Source organism: Dromaius novaehollandiae, chromosome 2 (assembly GCF_036370855.1).
Source record: "Dromaius novaehollandiae isolate bDroNov1 chromosome 2, bDroNov1.hap1, whole genome shotgun sequence".
NCBI lineage: Eukaryota > Metazoa > Chordata > Aves > Casuariiformes > Dromaiidae > Dromaius > Dromaius novaehollandiae.
Genome location: NC_088099.1, coordinates 52,576,967 through 52,596,114, shown reverse-complemented (window position 1 = coordinate 52,596,114; position 19,148 = coordinate 52,576,967). Strand labels below are relative to the sequence as shown.

Sequence of the window (19,148 nt, the reverse complement as noted above, 5' to 3'; positions counted from 1 at the left end):
CTATTTCCTGGATCTTTCAGTGCTGGGTGTGGTGATGCCTGCAATGAGGAGCAGAGCTTACCCAGTGCTCTCCAAAGAAGTTATAGCAATGATAGTTTCTACATCCCTTGCTCTGATAATCTAATTCATGAGTGATGAAGGTGAAATATGCAATGGTTGGCTTTTAAAGATAATGTAAAATGGAGGATGAATACGCTTCCAAAAAAAAAGGTATGTCTGCTGCCCCATTGCATATGTGTCAGCCTATTCCAGAACTCATTAAACTCTGGACCATGAAGACTGGTAACATGTAAAAGATGTAAACATGTAATACATGTGACATGATGTTGCTGTTGCCTTCTAGTCTGTCTACAGGAAGGATGTAAAAATTGGCTATCCTGTGGAAAAACACCCTATACCCGGTATGTGGATAGTGTTTGCTTTTAATTTGATGTTACAGCTCCTGATTGTCAGCTTATGATTAGCTAGAATAAGATGTTTGATTCTATCACCAGTATCCTTGAGTGATAGGTATGTGTTTAATTTTTTTGTGGTTGATGAGATGAACCTCAGTTGAAAAAACAGGTATCTGCTAATCTTAATGAAATTGCACCTGCCAGGAGTCTGATTACAGTGCAAAAAGTGTTTTTGATAAGGAATAGCAATCCATTCTACCCTTAACCACAGCAAGTTATTGCCTGTGTTTTTCCCTTTGAAAAGGAAACATAAAATGAATGCTTGTCCAGATTAACTTCTGCATCACCAGGTGAATGACTACAGGATCTGATTTTGTACGCTCTAATGCAGGCATGCCTGCTCAGGAGTCCCGCTGCAGAGTTCTACTAAAAAAACCCCCAAACCTGGTAATGAAGAAGTTAATCTTGACAAGCATGATGATATCAACACTGGCCTGTGAAGGTTGTTTCCCACTACTGTTATTGCCCAAGGACACACAGGCAACAGGGAAGGTCAGTCCTTTTGCACCATATAGGAAGGCTGAAGACGCCCAAGCTCAGGGCTGTGTGGCAATCCATGGCCTGAAAGAAGGCTGCAGCTATGCCAGTTGCAGTCCTGGAGATCAGGTACCAGTGATGCAGCAGAGGCCTGGCAGACACCAGCAGGGCTGAAGGACAGAGTAAAGCTCTTTCTCTAGAGGCAGGTACCAGGAGGTTGGGCAATGACACCTGGATGCCCCTTCATAGCTGGGAGCAAAAGAGACTGAAGGGACCAGCTGGTCAGTCTTCCTGGAGTACAGCATATGCTGCTGACACCTGCACGTTTTTAACCGTCTGCCAGCCCCTGTCCACATCCTCCCTCTGGATGCAAAGATGCTGAGATCTGATTTGCACTGGTGAAGACTTGGGTGAGAACTAGCCTGACTGGAGAATCTGATACTGGTACCAAGAAAAAAACAAAAACCAAAAAAAGAGCCTTCAATTTCTAGTGACTTTTTTAGCTAGTGTATTATTTTGCTGTTGATCTCCTAGAGGTCTATTAAAAAGTGAGATAAATTGCTCTCTGGAAGTACAACCCCCCAGACTCTCACATTGCTTGAATTGCTTTACTAGTAGCACCTTCGTTAATTACTCACATTGTAGTATCTGTCATACAGCAGTTCATAAATGCTCTGTAATAACTGTTATAATGTGCGCCATTGCAAGTCTAGGCACTCTACACTTATATTTGAGCTTATTAATAAGGTTAAAGAATATTCAAGTCATTCAGAGCAGACATTTTGTACCAGCTGCAGAGGAATTTCTGATGAACTGTTTCCTGATGAGACATGAAGGCTTCTAACAAACAGAACATGACATTCATACTCTATAACATAATTTTAAAACTCTCCACTTCCCTTATTAAATATCATTTCCTTGTCATCTAGGCAATGGAGACTACTGCTATGGTAATATTTACATTCTCTATTCTTCTGCTAAGCAAATCTTCTGGTGGTCTTCTTGCCTTACTCCAGCTCTTCACCTTTTTGATGTGAATAGAGTGGTCTAAGGAAGCTCTGGAGACTGATCTTCAGTCAAGCACACATTCCAGCAATTTTTGGCACTGTCAGAGGTAATGTGAACTGCCTGTGCTTTCCCACCAATCCATCCTGAGTCACCATTTGACTGACCCAAATTCCTACTCTCTGCCCTCTGCTGAGATTGTCAGCAGATCTTTTCCTTGACACTAGCTGATTTTATTCATGTTCTCTGGGAAATTCTAAAGTTTTACAAGGCTCCCTTTTGTTTTGCAATGTTAACAAAAAATGGTCAGATGACTGGCTTGTAGAACTAGCAGATTAAGCAATAATACACAACACAGGCAACAAGACATTTTTGCATTAACAATGTCTGACATCTGACAATGTCTGACAATGTTCTGTCTTTATAGCCAGCTTGCATAGTCTTATATAAAGTTTCTGTATAAGTTCCTACCTGCAACCCAAAAGTGAGAGATATGCAAAGCTTCCAAAAGCCTTGGAAGACCAAATCAGGTGGACTAAACTGGACACAGCAAAGCACCACTTGGAGCCAGCCAGTAGGAACCATTAGGCTGCTGTGTCCACAGTGCTCCACGGAAATTAAAATCCAGCAAAGATGGTGTGAGAAGGAATGAAAAAAGGCAAATAGGTAGGTAAGCTCTCAATGTTTCTTTTGCCAGATCTAACCCAATGTCTTTCTACTATCTTTTACAAAATACCAAGTGTTAGAAAAATGAAGAAACACCAACAGGGGTGCTGAGAAAACTCCTATTTCTTTCTGTTTGCAGTGTTTGAGCACTCTAACCTGTTTAAAATGAGGTTGCGCCTACATAACATTTATTCAGGATTCACTCATATATTGAAGGCAATATAGCTGCATTAGTGTGCACCTTTGCCTAGGTGAAATAGGCTTGTGAAGAGGCAAGGGAGATTAGGTCAGGACTGTATCATTTTAACTTAGAGTGTGGATATACCGAACTTGAGGTGAAACTAGGGCATTCCTGCCTGCATTGCACTGTAAAGCCATCGTGTTGGGGTCTGGCTCCAAACTGCAGCACCTTCAGACCAATCTTTCTTCCCTCTCCTGCTCAGCCGAAGCTCGGCCTTTCTTTAAGCAAGGCAAGGCAGTGTCATTGATGCAGCTGCCTTTCGATGCTGACGGCATAAGTGGTTTATTCAGCAGATAGTATTCAGAAGGGCAGTTTACCATGCATCCCTTGAACATTGCCTTAGGCAATGCTCTGATGCTTACTAAATTTAGAGCTGGGATTTTTTTAGACAGTTCTATTTGTTTTGTTGGCTCACAGAAAATGTGTGCTTTCTCTCTTGCTGAGAAAACAGCCGCTCCTATTTTGTTTACTTGCACCTTTTTAGGAGAGGGAAGGGGCAGGACAGGTTTACATTCTTAGGCAGAAATATAGAGTCTACATGACAAAGATCAAAACCTGCTTACTGGATCCTGTAGATATTTGGCTGCCCTAGGGTCATCGAGATGTGGGTTGTCGCTTTTAGAAGTTTTGAATACGTATGTCTTTTGCTGACTTGACTTCAAGATAGAAAAGTTTCTACATAAGCAGACAAGTATCTTTTATAAATAAGTTAATGAATTGGCACCAAAAAGAGCTGTTGCCCTGCAATTGCCATGTGACCTCTATAGACTGTCTTATGGATCACATGGAATTGAAACACCAGCCATAAACACATCATGCAGGCTTGCTTTGCTCCTCAGCATGATATATGTATCTTTATAGTTAAAGCAAAGAAAAATTCCTGGAGCAGAGAAACACATGCATGGACCCCTGTGGCAGTGCTATTCTATACACCCACCCTATTTAACTTGTTTGAAAGCTGCTGAAAGTTTGTCTGCCTCCCTTGTGTCAAGTGTAGATCACTACCAAGGGGATAGTTCCAGAAACAGAGAAAGCTAGGAAGCCAGCTCAGAGAAGGAAAGCTTTAGGATCAGTTAAATTCAATCCAATTCTGCTGATTCTGCCAGCAAAGACAACCTCAGAATAGGACTGGGTTTGACATTTATGTGTTCTGTTAAGAGTCAGCAGACTCCATATCACAGACAGTTCTGTAGATGCTCCAATGAGATAATATAAAAACAAAAAGAAAAGAAAAGAAAGTGGAGATTAAAAACAGACACAAAAAATGCAGTTAAAGAAAAGACGTAAGCTAGTCTTTCAGTCTAAGAGGGCAGCTTGGTCCACCACACCAGCAGAGCATATGTTAATTGCATGTAGCTGATCTGTAGATCTGTAATTTGCTATCAAGGAAGAAGGGGATGAGACCATGAGAGACTTTCCTGTGATTTGGGAATGAATTGAACTGGATCCTCCATCTTATGATGAGGACACCCAAGTTACTCAATGATCACTTTGCTGTCTAGCAATGTTTTTTAACCTGCTAATATGTTTTTTTCTTTCTTTGGATGCCTTCCTTTTTGCATGCAGAGATGAAAGGTACTGACTCCTTCCTCAGCAGCCTGAGATTCATACTGAGCACAAGGTCCCAGTCAAGAAAAACCCTTGCAAAAAAACTACGCGCAAGGCCGTAACCACCCGTGAATTTTGTGTGCCGCCCCAGGAGCAGGTGGAGGTGCCAGCTGCTGAGCGCTCCTCTGGCAGTCTGTCTCACTCATTAGGCTGATCCCTTCTGCGGTAGAGTGGCCTCGCAACTGTGTTGCCCTGATCCTGCTCTTGCCACCAGTCGCCCCAGGAGATGTTTGCTTTCCAGTTTGTTAGTTGTAGCTGGGAAAAGTCACCAGCAGAGCAAAAAGAGGCAAAGAGGGAAGCGTTGTGCTCTCTGACAGCTCACCATGGCCCCTCTTTTGTGTGGGATCTCAGCTGGTCACTTGTGAACACCAGGGAGAGTTGCGTGTATGGGATCAGGAAGTGAATTTACCTGGTACTTTAGTGATTTTTCTGCCGTGAGATGTGTTGATTAGCTATGGTCTATGAGGCAAAAATATCATTGGTCCAGGCCCTGGGAATGCTGTGAGCAATGAGGGTTTGTGCACTCCCTTGCATGTGCCAAAGCACACTGTTGAATCATTCCTCATTCTGCCCTCTCATCTTTTTTTCTGTCCTTTCATTACATATTTTGTAGATTCTCTACCTGGTGCACCTTCTTCAAATAAGTAGCCTGACCCGTGGCATCTGGGTCTGGCTGTACTTCTCAACCCAAAAGTTTACCTCTTTTAGTTTGATTCCCAATGGAAATGCAGTTTGCGGTCACACTCTAAATGTATTCCCTACCTAGAAATTTCTAAACTCCTTGCTGATGTCAGTCATATCTGAGAAAGAGATATCTGTCTCAAATATGTTAAGTTCCTACAAGTTTTCTGAAAATAAATGTTTAGGTAGAGGAGAGTAGTACATCCACAGAAAAGAGGCAGCAATCTCATCCTATACAGACATTGGGGAATCCCTAAAGGAAAGAGACACTGGAAACTCTGTTCATTGAATTAATTTTGGAGGGAGGTCATATCTGTTTAGGCAAGAAAGGGAAATTCATGATGATATGCTTGTTTTTTTATGCATTTATTTGTAATACTGATTATAGTAGTTGCCTTTTTGTTTTTAGGTGGTGTTGCTAAGTGGCGAAGATGAAAGCATATTTTCAGTGCCATTCAAAGCCAAACACTAAAAGCAAATCAAACACGAGATAAAGAAATTCAGTCCTTGCACAGTTCCTTGAAAAAAGCAAGTTTGATTTCACAGGTTCACATAACTCAGGTTATGTTTGGTGTTTTTTGTCTAATAACAGGCATATTCAAAACAAACCCATGTTTTCATTTACACCATATGTATTTCACTGGGATCAGCTTGAATTAGGAGGCTTGTTGATAGCCCCTTGTTGCCCCTGTTAGACTACTGATCATCAGTTGTAATTCATGGTAGATCAAACCTCCCATCTAAGCTTAATTTTTATTGTAAAATATAAGGTGATTTACAGCATGGTGGATTAGTATTTCTTAGACCATTTGGGTCTTTGAGGATCACTACCAGCATCTTTGAACTGTATAGACAGTCCTGGGAGTGCCACAAGGCTCCTGGCGGCTGGTACTGCAGAGTAGTCACGTATCAAATAAGAGATTAATGTGGGTTCCCATAATCTGGATCAACACACAGGAATGTAGAGCTGGCTTTCCCTTTGGATGCTTTTCACATTATGAGCTGTCATTAGTTCCTCCATCTGCCTGAACTACTCTCATGGGAGCTGTGGCTCCCTGTCCCTCCTCCCCCTGTTCCCCTGCTCTCTGGCCAAGCCCTTGTTTCTCAGGCTGTGCTGTGCTGGGGCATGACTACTACGACTTACAAGTGTTCAGGCCCAGCCACAGGGCATGAAGGTGTGGAAAGATGAGGAGAGCAGGATGGGAGGTTGCATTTCATTCCTGGTACCAGTGCCAGCCTTGCCGAGCCTGTGGTGCCACACTGTCTCCCCATGGCCGAGCTGCTCTTGGGCCTCCCCGGGTAGAGGTGGTGCCCCAGGCGCCGGGTCAGCTGAATCTCTGGGAAGGACGCAGGGGCTTAAGAGAGTTTTAATCCACCTGGGGCCCAGGAACCATGGGGAAAGTGGGAAAATGAACTGCAGTTCACATGATGCTTTGTAGCAGTGCAGAAAAAGCAGGTTTTCTTTTCTGCACAGCTGCAGATAAAATATATCCTTTTTCTTTTGCCAGTAAGAACACAAACCAAGAAACAAGGAAACATCAGGGATTTTCCTGTTTCCAGCCCAACAAAATCCCAGTTTTCAGAAGAGGAATATTTAACTCCTAAAGTTTTCAGCCGGCCTTGCTGCTGGCTTCTATTTCCAATTTCCTTCCCATGATGTGGTGTGCACCAGTAGTGCACCCTAACATGTGCTTTCATTAACTCCTTAATGCAGGTAAGTAGATTTCATTGTAAATTACCCAGGCTTTTTGCAATTTGCCTATTGGAAATCATCTGTAGTCTTTTTGCATGTGGCCCTCAGCTGCAAAGCCCTCTTAAATCTTTGTCAAATAAGCAATAATGAAGAGGATACATTTTTATGCAGCACAGACCTTGTGACTGCAGCACAGAGCAATCTCTTACCCTCCAATGTTCTGGCAGTACATTGAACTGCCAATCATCAAATGACCTGAGGAGAAAAAAGAAGAGACAGAGAAGGTGAAGAAAATTCTGGTAATGGAAGGAAAGTAGTTAGATTTAGCCAATGTAGCTCTAGTAATATCTCATATCTTAATGAAGATTGCTGGAAAATGTGCTTAATGGTAAACTAAATTAACAGTATATGTTTAATTTAGATCTAGTAAAACTGAGATTTATTCAGAAAATACAATTCTGCTTTGAAAAATTCACATGCAATAGCACCTCTCTTCCAAGCTGCCTGCATGCCTATATAAGCACACACCTACCTACTCTATATCCATAGTATCACCCTGGGGTCCCTGCATTGATACAGTCATTATGATTGTTGTGGTACAGCCTGGAAACACTCAGTGCATGTGTAATGTGCACATTGTGCACAGGGGTCTAGGCACTGAACACATGCACCAACCTTGCCCTTCCCCAAGGACTCACCCTCTCAAGGGCAAGATGCAGCAGGGGGAAGAGGCAACAAAGCGGATTGCTAGAAGTAAGAAGTAAGAGCAATGAGAATATTTCCTGGTTTTGAATAGCTGGTGGCTACTCAGGACTGCAGTTGCTGAAATCAGCTGAGGGCTGCTACGTTGTGGTGGGTGATAGGGCTTTGGCCAAAACCACAAAGCAGCCAGAGGCTTACAATAAAATAATGCGAGTTGGCATGGATGTGCCTGTTTCTGATAGAGAGCAGACTTTTAGAGGTATCGTAGCCGAAGTGCATTTTCGAGCACCAAAGATGCACACAATCTGAGGATAGTTTTCATCTCTGAGGGGTCAGAGAAGGGCTTCTGCAGCACTGACATTTGCCAGAAGTTGAGGCAAGTTGGGAATGCTGAAATATGACTAAGTTGCTGGTCTTGGCCCAAGTAGCAGCCAAGGTCTCCTACTGCTACCAAAAGGAGTCATGCCATGTCTTTCATGGGACCTAACTGAAGTAGCTGCTCATCTGTGAAAATGAGCTGGCAACAGCGTGCTCCAGATCCCATCTTGTGATTGATGATGAGTTTCCTGAGCATCTGCAGGAACTGAGCTGGAGAACCCCTACGCTGCACGCACGAATCCTATGTCGAAAGAAATTACCCTGTTGCCTCAGGGAGCCCGCTGCCCTCTTGGCAACTTCTTCAGGCTCTAGAGCAATTTCACACCCCAGTGAGTGGGCCTGGGAACGGACACCTTCAGGCTGAGTCACACTGCTGTGGCTGGTCAGTAAAAAGGAAGATCAGTAACGTCATTCTCCAGGTCTGTCGGTAAGGCATAGTCATGAAACTTCATTTTTCTCTTTTAAAAAAGTGTCACACAAAATGTTTCCTACTTGCACGCAACATTTAAACTATAACTTGCTGTTTTCTGTCATATATGTCAGTACCCCTTTAGATTCTTGAAACCGAAATATTTTTTTTTCTGAAAATGTGTACTATTGCCAGCACCCTATTTTTGTATTGAAGGGCTCCTCTGAAAGCTGACGGATTTAGAAAATCTGATTTCTGTGTTAAAATAAGAACTCACTGAAGCAAACGACATTAATGTGCACTCACTGTATTACAGGGATATGGAAACAAACAGGGCAGGAAAATATTAGCTCATATTTTGGGTCTTCTAGAGCAGTCTGCCCATGGTTTCCTCCTCTTTTCTTGTGTACCTGATTCATCTGTAAGTACAAAGTTAATTATTGTCTTTATATGGACAAGTCCCAGATCCATCTCTCTGTTCCAGACCCATCTGCTTGTGTCCAAATGAAATCTCAGTCTGTCTGGCATTTTCTCTTGATGTGTCATCATCAACTCTAGTTCAAGAAAGCTAAAACTCAGCTGTTCATCTTTCATCAAAACTCTTGGTTGTTAATCAGCATTCCCTCTCTCTTTTGGGGCAGCTCTGCTATTCAGTAGGTTGGCCATTTCTTATATTTTTCCAAACACTCTGGGGCTTCTGCTTGTCCTTTGCTTATGCTCTTCACATTTAGGAGATGCTCCTTAAGCATCCAAAAAAGTGATCTTTTATCTTTTGCTGAATCCCCCATTAAAACTCTCATTTGCTGTGAGGCCAGCTTAAAAACACTCCAGAAATAGCAAACACCTCATGGATACCTAAAACCTCAAGACTTTTATATATGTTTTCTTTCCTGAGATGAGGCTTAAATTCTTCAGAATTTTTACAACATTTGCTTGTATTAGTATTTGAACAAGAAGCTGGCAGCTGTAAAAGTGTGTTTTGGAATGGAGAACAGTCTAGTGATTTTCACTACAAATCCACTTACTGTAATTAATGATAGATTAAATTCTTCCACCATCTTATATTTGCCCAAAGGAATCCCACGGCAAGAATCTACTGGCAACAACAGCAAAATTTAGAGTGGGCAAAATGCAATCTGAAATCCGTCCTTCAGATCCCTGAATATGGCTGTGATTTGGCACCCTTCTCTGGCTGGGTAAGGGAGCTGTGCGGTTGTATTAGATCTGTGTCTCATGTCTCTGAATTTGTATGGTTTTTCCCTTGTATGGGGCTTTGTGGCTACAGCTACAATTTGCAAAGATCAATGTTTTCTAATTCATTAATTTGCTTGTTGCTGTTACCATGGTGCTTTTATTTGGCAGGCACGGAGCACTCTTAACAAGTGCACTGAAGTCAAGCTGGAATTAATTTCTGCTTTTTCTCTGCTTCTTTTCCTTGCCTCTTGAACAGCGAGGTGTGGAAGGAACCAGTGAGGAGCATTTCTTGGAGCATATTCCTTGCTGTCATTTATCGCAATCATCAGTTCCAGCTTAACCCTTTCTGCTTCGTGGGGCATGAGAGCACAAAAATTGCTCTTTCCAGCCAGGAAGGGCTACTGAGAGCCATGGTGGTAATCAAAATTGTTAATTAAGGGGGGCATCGACCTCAGGGACACGCCATCCTCTCTGTCAGTGTGCATGTGGAGACACCTGGAAGCAAATCTTTGCTGTGGTGCCCTGGTGGGTTATGAACGTGGCCCTGAGTGTCTGAAGGTGGCAGAAGGTGGCATTGCTGGTGCCATGTTGTGAGGACAAACCCCACCTTGGTCTGGAAACTAGAATCATACACCAGACTTTCTGAGCACTGGTGAGGGCAGAGCCTGTCACATCTTTCTCTCCAGCTCTGGCTCCCCATCTTTTGTTTCAGGTGAAAGGAACCGCCATAGGTGTTTCCCCAGTTGTGCTACATTGCTGTAAATCAGGAATCACTGCTTTCTCTCTGTCTGAGTGACCTTTCTTCCAGTGTGATGGAAAGCCACTGGTGCCGGAAAAGGGACATGCCTGCAGCTGTGCTCTTGTCAGATCACCACAGCCACCAGTCTCCAGGCAGTAACTCTTGGGGTGAGGAGGAAGATGAACCCCCCATGCTGGCCTAATCCTGATTATTTGCGATAATGGGGATGGAAAGAGGGAAGCCACAGCAGAGATGAAAAGAAACATGTCGATGAAGCAGGGAGAAGGGGGAGGTGCGAGGCTGCTCCTGGAAAGTGGAGGGGTGCCCCAGTGAGCACTGAAGCGGGGTAGGAGGTGTACACAGATCAGTGCCACTGGAGTATGGCTTGTGCTGCTGTTTCCTTGCCGCTCCTGACATCAGAATATTTAACCTTTCAGGAAGGCTAGTTTTTATACTAAAATAATTTATTGCACATGAATCTGATTTTTTCCAGCCAGTTACAAAAATAATAAGATGTAATAAGAATGCTGTCACGTTAGAAAGGCTAAAATACCTGCAGGTGAGCATACTACAATGGGTCTAAATCCTGGACCAGATGTTTGTGAGTGGTGCATACTATGCCCAGGAGCTGTGACTTTCATGGGTAACTACTGCTGCTATTTCTTGGATTTCAGCCTAATTAGAGCTATCAAACAGAAAATATGCGTGGATCAGGACTTCAGAGCTGTGTCTGCTTGTATGACTAGTATGTGCAGTTTTAATGCCTAGTCATGGTGGTTCTGTGGTTGCTCTGACTCCCACCAGGAGATGGGAATTTGGGTTGATTTCAACCATGTCAGATTTAAACAGCCTGTATTACCAAGAGCAGGGCCTGGGTCCCCAGAAGCCCAGCCACAATCCGTAGGGCAAACCTAGAGCCCTTTCCGAAGAGCTGAATCAGGCATGGGACAAATTCAGGACTGCGGAACAATTCTATTCCCCAGAATATGCGTCTATTTGGGGCAGTTCTGCAGAGGCTGGAGACCAGGATATTACCAGAGAAGCTTGCCTTTTGTCATGCAAATTGTTACCCAACCTCTTTCTGCAGACTGGGATAGAAGTACTCAGTAAATCTTTTCCCAGCGATAGGACGAGGGGCAACGGCACAAACTGAAACACAGGAGGTGTTGCTGCTTTCTGTCATTACCCTTTGTTCATAGCTGGCTGACCAAGTTTCTGTCCAGGTGACCGTGCTCACATCCAAAGCAATTTGAATTAATGTTCACAGTAAGATTTTTGTGACATGGTATTAAGTGCTTTACAAAATCGTAATATATCATAGTTGTTCCTTTGCCATAATCCATCCATTTTTTTCTCTGCTTTTGTATTCCCTCTCCTCCACTCTTCTCAGTGTTTATTTGGCTTGGTGTCTTCCTTCCTTCCCTCCTTTCCTTCCTTCCTTTCTTCCTTGCTTTTTTGAGACCTACCTTGTGTTTATTGTATGCATTGGGTCCTCTCCCCCACTTCTGCCACACTTGTTTATTGCAAGACAATGAAATAATAACAATGATTATACACCCAGACATATTGATTTGTTTAATAAATATGCTAATAGAAATAAATAAATACATAGATCATGATACTAAGTCAGCTCCACAGCTTGTAGCACCATCCTTCACTATGTTAACAATTCACACACAAATAGTCTCATTGGGTTCAACAGTGGTACATAAATAAAAGAAGGCTTCTTATTAGGCGCTCAAAATTGGGCCCAACGTAATGAACCTATTTATAATAATGATGGCTAGTGAGATAAAAATGGGAGAGATAGATGGTAGAGAGAAGAAAAAATGCTGAATATTCATCCAATCAACAGTTTGAGCCATTTGCTGTCTTAAAAAGAAGCCAGAGACAGACTGCATTTTGTGGTAGTCTTAAGAAACACCTTGCATCCTTCTCTTTGGGGATTTACTTCAAGTTTTGCTGGCCGTTAATCCAAACAGCAGAAATATATCTTCTTTTATTATGGACAATGCCATAGGAATACTTACATAAGAATAGGAGTATGGGCTCCTATTTTTTAGTGCAGTACCTATAATCAGATGTCCATTTCAATTCCACATATTTACTGCTATTAAAAAAAAATCCAAATATATAGGTAACTGAGAAGCTTCCACTGAGAAGCTGGCAGTATAACACGTTCGGTTGCAGATTTGATTTTATTGATAAGAATCTCAGTTCTGTAGTACCTTTTTTGGGGCAAAACTCTCTTGGAAAGTGGAGACAAGCTAACGAATGGCAACTCTGAAAAGCGTTTTCACTTTAATGTCTCATTGAAAGGGGGACTGTGAAGTTGTGTGGTCCTCATTTAATTTACTGAGTTTGCTAGCATTACTCTGTGAGTAACATGGTCCGTCATCTAGCCAAGGTAGTTAGCTCCGCATGTATGCTATGAATAAGAAACCTTGAAATCTAAGCCGAGTGCAGGATCAGTGTGAAAAGGAGCGACGAGGATATGTTCTTTTGCTTAATTGTGTTACTTCAAACAACATTGAATAAATTGACTGATGGTGAGAAATATGAACCTTGAAAGGGAGCAGTCTCCCAGTACTCAGAACTCAGACATGGCAGAGCAAGTGTCTTACCATGTCTTCTTCCACATCTTCATGACCACTGAGATGCTGGATTTTTCAAGTCTGATAAAATTCTGGTACACCTTTTAAAATAATTTTTCTGCAACCCTGTTGTTACTAGGTTTTAAACACTGCATTGCATTGTACTGCAAAGCATGGAAGACCTACTCTCTCCTGGCTTCTGCCAACCATTTTTGCAGATCATTTCTTCCCTTCCAGCAATCCGAGTGACTGTACCATGGCGGAAGATGACTCACAGCCTGAAGTAGAATAAGTTTCTTTTTTCCTATTGGCCTTACCTGAGTTCCTTTAGAGTTTGTTCAAGGCCCAGCAGGTGGAAGACCTACTAAACCAATGACGTACAATGCAGTGCAATGCTTTAAGTCTAATAACCACAGGGTTTTAGAAGAATCAGTCCGAAAGTTTTACCAGAATTTCCTTTGAGCTGAAGAATGTGGAATTGAAATGAAGGATAATTAATAATTATTAGAATTATTATAATAATAATTAGAATTATTATAACAATTAGAATTATTAGAAACCCATGCAAAAAAAAAATGAATTCATATTAGGCCAGTAATGGCTTATCAAACTGGTTTTGAATGACGGGGTAAAACGTAGCATAAAGCAAAAGGTGTGAATGTGTGATCATTGTATAAATACCCTAAATAACTTTCAGTTGTTGGAAGTTGCCAAGATTCTTTAAAATTCAGAGATTCACAGCTTATTGCAGGGAAATAAGGGTTTCTGTTTATTTTTTTATCCATTGCTCTGTAAGCCACATTTCCTTCTCAGTTTTGCAGGTGCAGGTCAGCTGCAGTCAACTGCATTTCATTAAGTGTGTAATAAAATAGTCATATTAAAAACTCTTGATATTAAATGAAATCTTCTGCCATGACCAGTCTGTTCCCTTTAACTCACATTCTCTTCTCTCTGGTGAAATCATTTATTGCCTGCACATAGATATACTTCTATACTAATTTATATTTTCAATGATCTCATTTGTTTCCAAGAACACTTTAAGGGAGGAAGGACGCAGTTTGACCTACAGTTTGAGTGTGACTGAGTGACTTAAAAAGAACGAGTTTAAAATTACCAAATGTTTGTGCAAGGGGCAAGCAGCCAGTCAGCCATAAATTCATCCTTCACTGGGATCTTCCATGTCAAGACTAATCTTAGAACAAATATTTATATGTCCCTCACCATTTTAAACCACTGAGAATGTGCTTTCTCTGAAAGAGAAGAAAACAACAATGTTGTGCCCCACAGTAAGGGACAGAGTTTGGCTCTCTGAAAGGGTCCCGAGAACCAGATACTTGGAACATTCAAGATGAGTTGCTGGTTCCGAATTTTTTGAATGCTTTGGTCATTTGAGACATCATTTTAACTCCCTTGCTTTTTTCATTTCCTCTGGATTCCCGTCCTTTCTCCTATGGACCCTTTCCAAAGAAAAAGGGTCACAAAGGGCCACAGCTCTTGTTTTCCATGAGGTAGGTTGGATTAATGGGAGAAATGAAAGACCTTTCTGACTTGTTCATCCTGTTCATAAACAGCTGAAAATTAAATCACACATATTCTTTTTTTTTTCAATAGTCAAACCAGAAAGGATAGATTTCTATCATGACTAGTTTGTTTATCAGTGCGTGGACCACAATGTATGGAGGTCATGTTGCAAACAGACTTTTCCTCAGAATGGATGCATATCAGACACTCACCACCTCTTTACTGCTGAGAGATGGAAAATCAGCCTTTGAAATGAAAAATGTCTTGTATTTCACGTAACCTTACGCCGCAGAGAGATTCTCTTCTGTATTTCAATGGGCTGATGGTCTGATTATTATTACTGGAGGCTGCCAAGACATTTAAGTCTTCGTGGATGCGCGCCTGCTTGTCAGAATGAAAGAAGAGGGCCATGTTCAGCTTCCAGTTTTTTTAGCCCTGTGCTATGGCTTACAGTGACAGGTATGTGAGCATGATCCTCCGGAGAACAAAGTGCAAGGTCATTAGCAACAGGTCACCGGCGATGGGAGACAATGCTGTCAAGAGGAGCGGTTCTGCTGAGAGGGCTTGAGAACACCTTCAAGGAAATGTTAAGGGTCAATCAGAGATGCAAATATTTTATAAAGCTCCATGTATCACCAGCTGCATTAGCTGAATACAGGAAGAAAAATCATTTGTTACATATAAGATCCTAAATTCCATGTTTATCTACTACATGCCAGCATGTGAATTGTTTATATGTCATTTGTATGCAAAGATAAGATAGAACATACCTGTGAAAACCATATGATCATGGTTTAATTAATGATAGCCAAGCTCTCTAAGTCCCATGAGTAAAACCAGCTGAGTATAATTTCCGCTTATTTTTTTGTTGTTACCATGTAAAATAGCCTCTAATAGCCAATGGGTTAATTTGTACTAGCTCCTGTAATGGACAACAAAATGAGCTTATGGTTAGAAAAGCAATCGTATCTGACTTCCCTTCCCTGGGGTCAGCACAACTTAATAGTCAACAATTTTTGATTCTTTCCTCCCTATTTGGGATGAAGAACAAAGCACTATATAATGGCTTCTTGTTGCTCAAGTCATAGTTTATAACCGTTACATCAGCAGGCCAGTGGGGCAATATCTTTGCCCCATTTGCACAAAGGAAGATAAATCCCAACTGCTAAAGAAATACAAGTTAACTCTGTATTTTTTGATATCCATGAATATCTTCATGAATATAAACAGCAATGTATGTATTGCAAACTGAGTTAACATAATAAGGCAGATGCAAGAAATGATAAGCATGGTATCTCGCAACAGTCTTTTTGAATTGTGTTGCAAAGATTTCTGTCACTGTGAACTTGAAAGGAAACAGCTATCCTTTCAAAGGCTTTGGATGGAGTCTGGTCTTGATGTCAGAAATGTCTGCGTGTTTCAGGGAACCAGCACAATTCAAAGGACAGACATTAAAATACAGCGCTTTTAACTATGTGGGACCTGCATCCCCACTCCCATATGTTTCGTAGATCAATATTAGCTCCTCTACAGTCAATAGAGCTCACTGATGTAAAACTGCTGTGTGCCTGTTCTTAATGATTCATAGTTTTGAAGCCTGGCCAGTTCCATAATTCAGCCCTCGCAAAGGCAAACAACCTCCTGCCAATCTGCCCTTTATTCTCCCATCCTGTTATTTGTTAGGCGTCTGCAGCCCATTAGCCGGCTTACTATGGTATTAATATGTGGTATAATTATTCATAGCCAGATCTGCTGATAAGAAATCGAATGCTCTGGTAAACAACTGACTGCTTTTTTTCCATGACATCAACAACAAAGTCAAATGGGGTACTGGAAAAAGGATAATTCCCAGGATCATGTTAAAAGATTGCATAGTTATGTAGAGGAGGGTAAAATCTGTTTTCAAAGCAGTGATCGGGAATGTTCTGTGTCATTTCCAGCAGACACACACCAGCATGTCTTCTGCCCTGCTCAGATCAGGGGCATATAAACTCATATAGCTGATAAATGCATGCCAGGTCAAGTCCACTGGACTTTAAGAAACTGGTGGGACTGCATGGTACAATTCTTTAAAATGATTTTTACTACCCTTCCCCCCCTCCCCAAAGGCAAATTTACCTCTGGAAGAATTAGGGCCTTACTTCTCCATGCACATGTCCTTAAGCTAAAAGATTAAGTCAGTGGTTGCTCTGTTAACTTTGCTCAGCTTTTTTTGTGTGGCCATGTGTAGCTGGGGTTGCAAAATATAGCTCCAAAGTTAATAAGCTGATACTATCCAAATGTTAGTATCCCTGTGGCTTGAATTACTCAGGCACACATAGGAGGAGTGACAGAAACACAGATGTGTATCAGACCCATGATGGCTGCTAGTCCTCTTCTCCTCTGCTGTGGCAGGCCCACAGCTGCCTTGGTCCACGTTTCAGTCTCTAAAATAGCGACTATGCCTCAAAATATGGTTGTGAGGCTGGCCACCAAGGGAACCTGCCTAGGTCTAATGTCTTTTCCTCTGTAAAACCAGTTGCTCAGGGTACATGAGGGCACAAGTAGCTGTTGGATCAGTTCCCGGTATGTCTTATCCTCACTACTTTTGCAAATGCTCGCTGCTGCCCACTCTCTAACAGTGTGGGGTTTTCGGAGGCCCTTTGCATATTGCAGACCTGGCTGAGCAGGTGCCATCTGCATGGACAGGGCTGTTTCTCAGCGCTCTTTCCTCGTGTCCCACTCACGGTGGCATGGCTATGATCCCTGGAGTCACACTCTGCCTTCCCAAGTATTTTACATTACTGTGATTCCTCTGGCTTTGTCAGGGTTACTCTGCATGGACACCAGAGTGACATTGAAATCTTCCCGCCCCCTCCCCCCCTCCCCTTCCCAGTGGCTGGCTGACTAATAACAGATTTCAAGGTTGAGATTAACTGTGATTAGACAATTGAAATCTCTGACTAATGCTGCAAACACTTGGGCAGCACTTTTTGAAAAAGTAAGTGCCATTTTTAAGGCTTAAAAGCATTTCCACTCCTTGTTCCTGGATATCACAATTGCCGCTTTTTGTTTCTCTGAAGTACACTCAATAACTTAGTGCAAGGCTACTTATAATGAAAGGTCCCTCAAAGACTTTCAGTGATTCATCCCACTTATTTTTCAGGTTAATAACAATGATTTTCAACAATGGTTCAGAGAGTTTAAGTTCAGAAGCAACCATTACACCATTTCCCACACTCCCTGGGGTCTTCCTGGTTTTGTTACTTCCGTGTTGAGATCAGTAGCTTCAGTGCTGGATGAAGATTATTTTGTAAGCCATCTTTTTCTGGGACTGAAACTCTGCCATTCTTCTTGTTCAACTGATCAGTTACCTTTGCTCCTCAAAACATGGGCTTTATTTCCAGTTTGAAGTTGTCTTGTTCATCTCTGAGTCCTTGATGCTTTTTAAGTCTTCACTGGGCTAAAGAACCTGTCACTGGCATTGGCCTTGCTCTCTGAAAGTAATAATACTACATGATCGAATTACTCAGCATCCTTTTGATAAGCTGCTGAATCTGACTGAAAGACATTTTTGACATGTCTTGTTTTTGATTCCTTTTCCAGCATGATTTCAGATTTTTCAGTACCTGGACTACAACTAGTCCTGTAGCTGGTATTCATCTTATCTGTGTTGCCTACACAGTAACGCAGTCTCCCTTACACTAGGCCACATACTCCTGTTTTTAATTTATCCTAGGATCTTTTTCTTTCCCCTGTAGCATCATGCTGAAGCTTCTTCTGTGCTCTTTGAGGACCCCGCAAGGCCTAAATCCTTTTCGGTGAGTTCCAGGGTGCAGCTTTCGTGATCTGAAGGTTTCTCTGTCTTATAGAGAAATGTCCCTGTTCATTCTTCTAAGAAAGAACTTGCATTTGTGGGTGCTAATACATGGCGTGTTTGAATGGGTCAGCTTACAAACGACTCATTTTTGTGTGTGACTGCTCTGCCCCCACTGCCAGCCAGCCTCTGCCAAAATCTGTGTCATCCTCAAATATATGACGTGGCAGGTGTCACTTCCAGATAACTGCTGAAAATATTGAATCGTGCTGTGCCAGCCTTACCAGAAACATTTCTCAGGGGAAAGATTCTCCCTGATTGCTGATTTTCTTTGATCACCAGTTTACTGTATGTTTTGTTGGAAGGAGATGCTGCTGTTTCTTGTTGGGTAGTACCAAGGTGAATACTTGATGGAACCTACCTGTAACATCTGTACAATTAAGATTTTGAACCAAGCTTGTATGCCCATCAAGAGGTGAAATGAGATTTGCTATTTGACATCTCTTTTTGTTGTTGTTGGTTTGGAAAGGACTTCATCAGTCTCTTTGAGAAGAGTACAGTCTACCATTTCTTTCCAAACAGATGAGAAACATTTATCCAGTACTGAACTGAAGCTTCAGCATCAGCATTAGCAGTTCTTAATATAGCTTCTTTCATACTGAGTACACTCTGAAAACTCCTCACTCCTGGTCCTGACAATCCTAGATTTTTTCCTGAGCTCTTCAGCATAAACTCCATGTTTTAATGTGTAGAAACTTAATAAGGGAGACTAAAGGCACTAAGCAAGAATTTAGAGTCATGTTTTAAGCATTGTAACTTAGTGTCTATATCAATTTCTATTGGATTCCATTTTTCTTTCTTGCTTTCAGTATGAGCAATTACTGCCTTCACTGCTGAAACAGGGTGAGCGTTTAGCCAAGGCCTTTGGTTTCACATTGTTGCACTGGACTAGACCATAGATAGTGACAGTGATTTTATGAAGTTTTTGG

The 19,148-nt window shown here is 41.9% G+C and overlaps 1 protein-coding gene across 1 annotated transcript in view; it reads left to right on the top strand.

Annotated features, from left to right (window-relative positions):
* The first annotated feature begins 2,443 nt into the window (after positions 1-2,443).
* The window catches only part of LOC135327497 (uncharacterized), a 29,628-nt gene continuing 12,923 nt past the window's right edge, over positions 2,444-19,148 (top strand). Inside the window, exon 1 of the mRNA XM_064506509.1 lies at positions 2,444-2,603. The gene's annotated coding sequence lies outside the window, so the exon portion shown is untranslated. The remainder of the gene's footprint in view (positions 2,604-19,148) is intronic.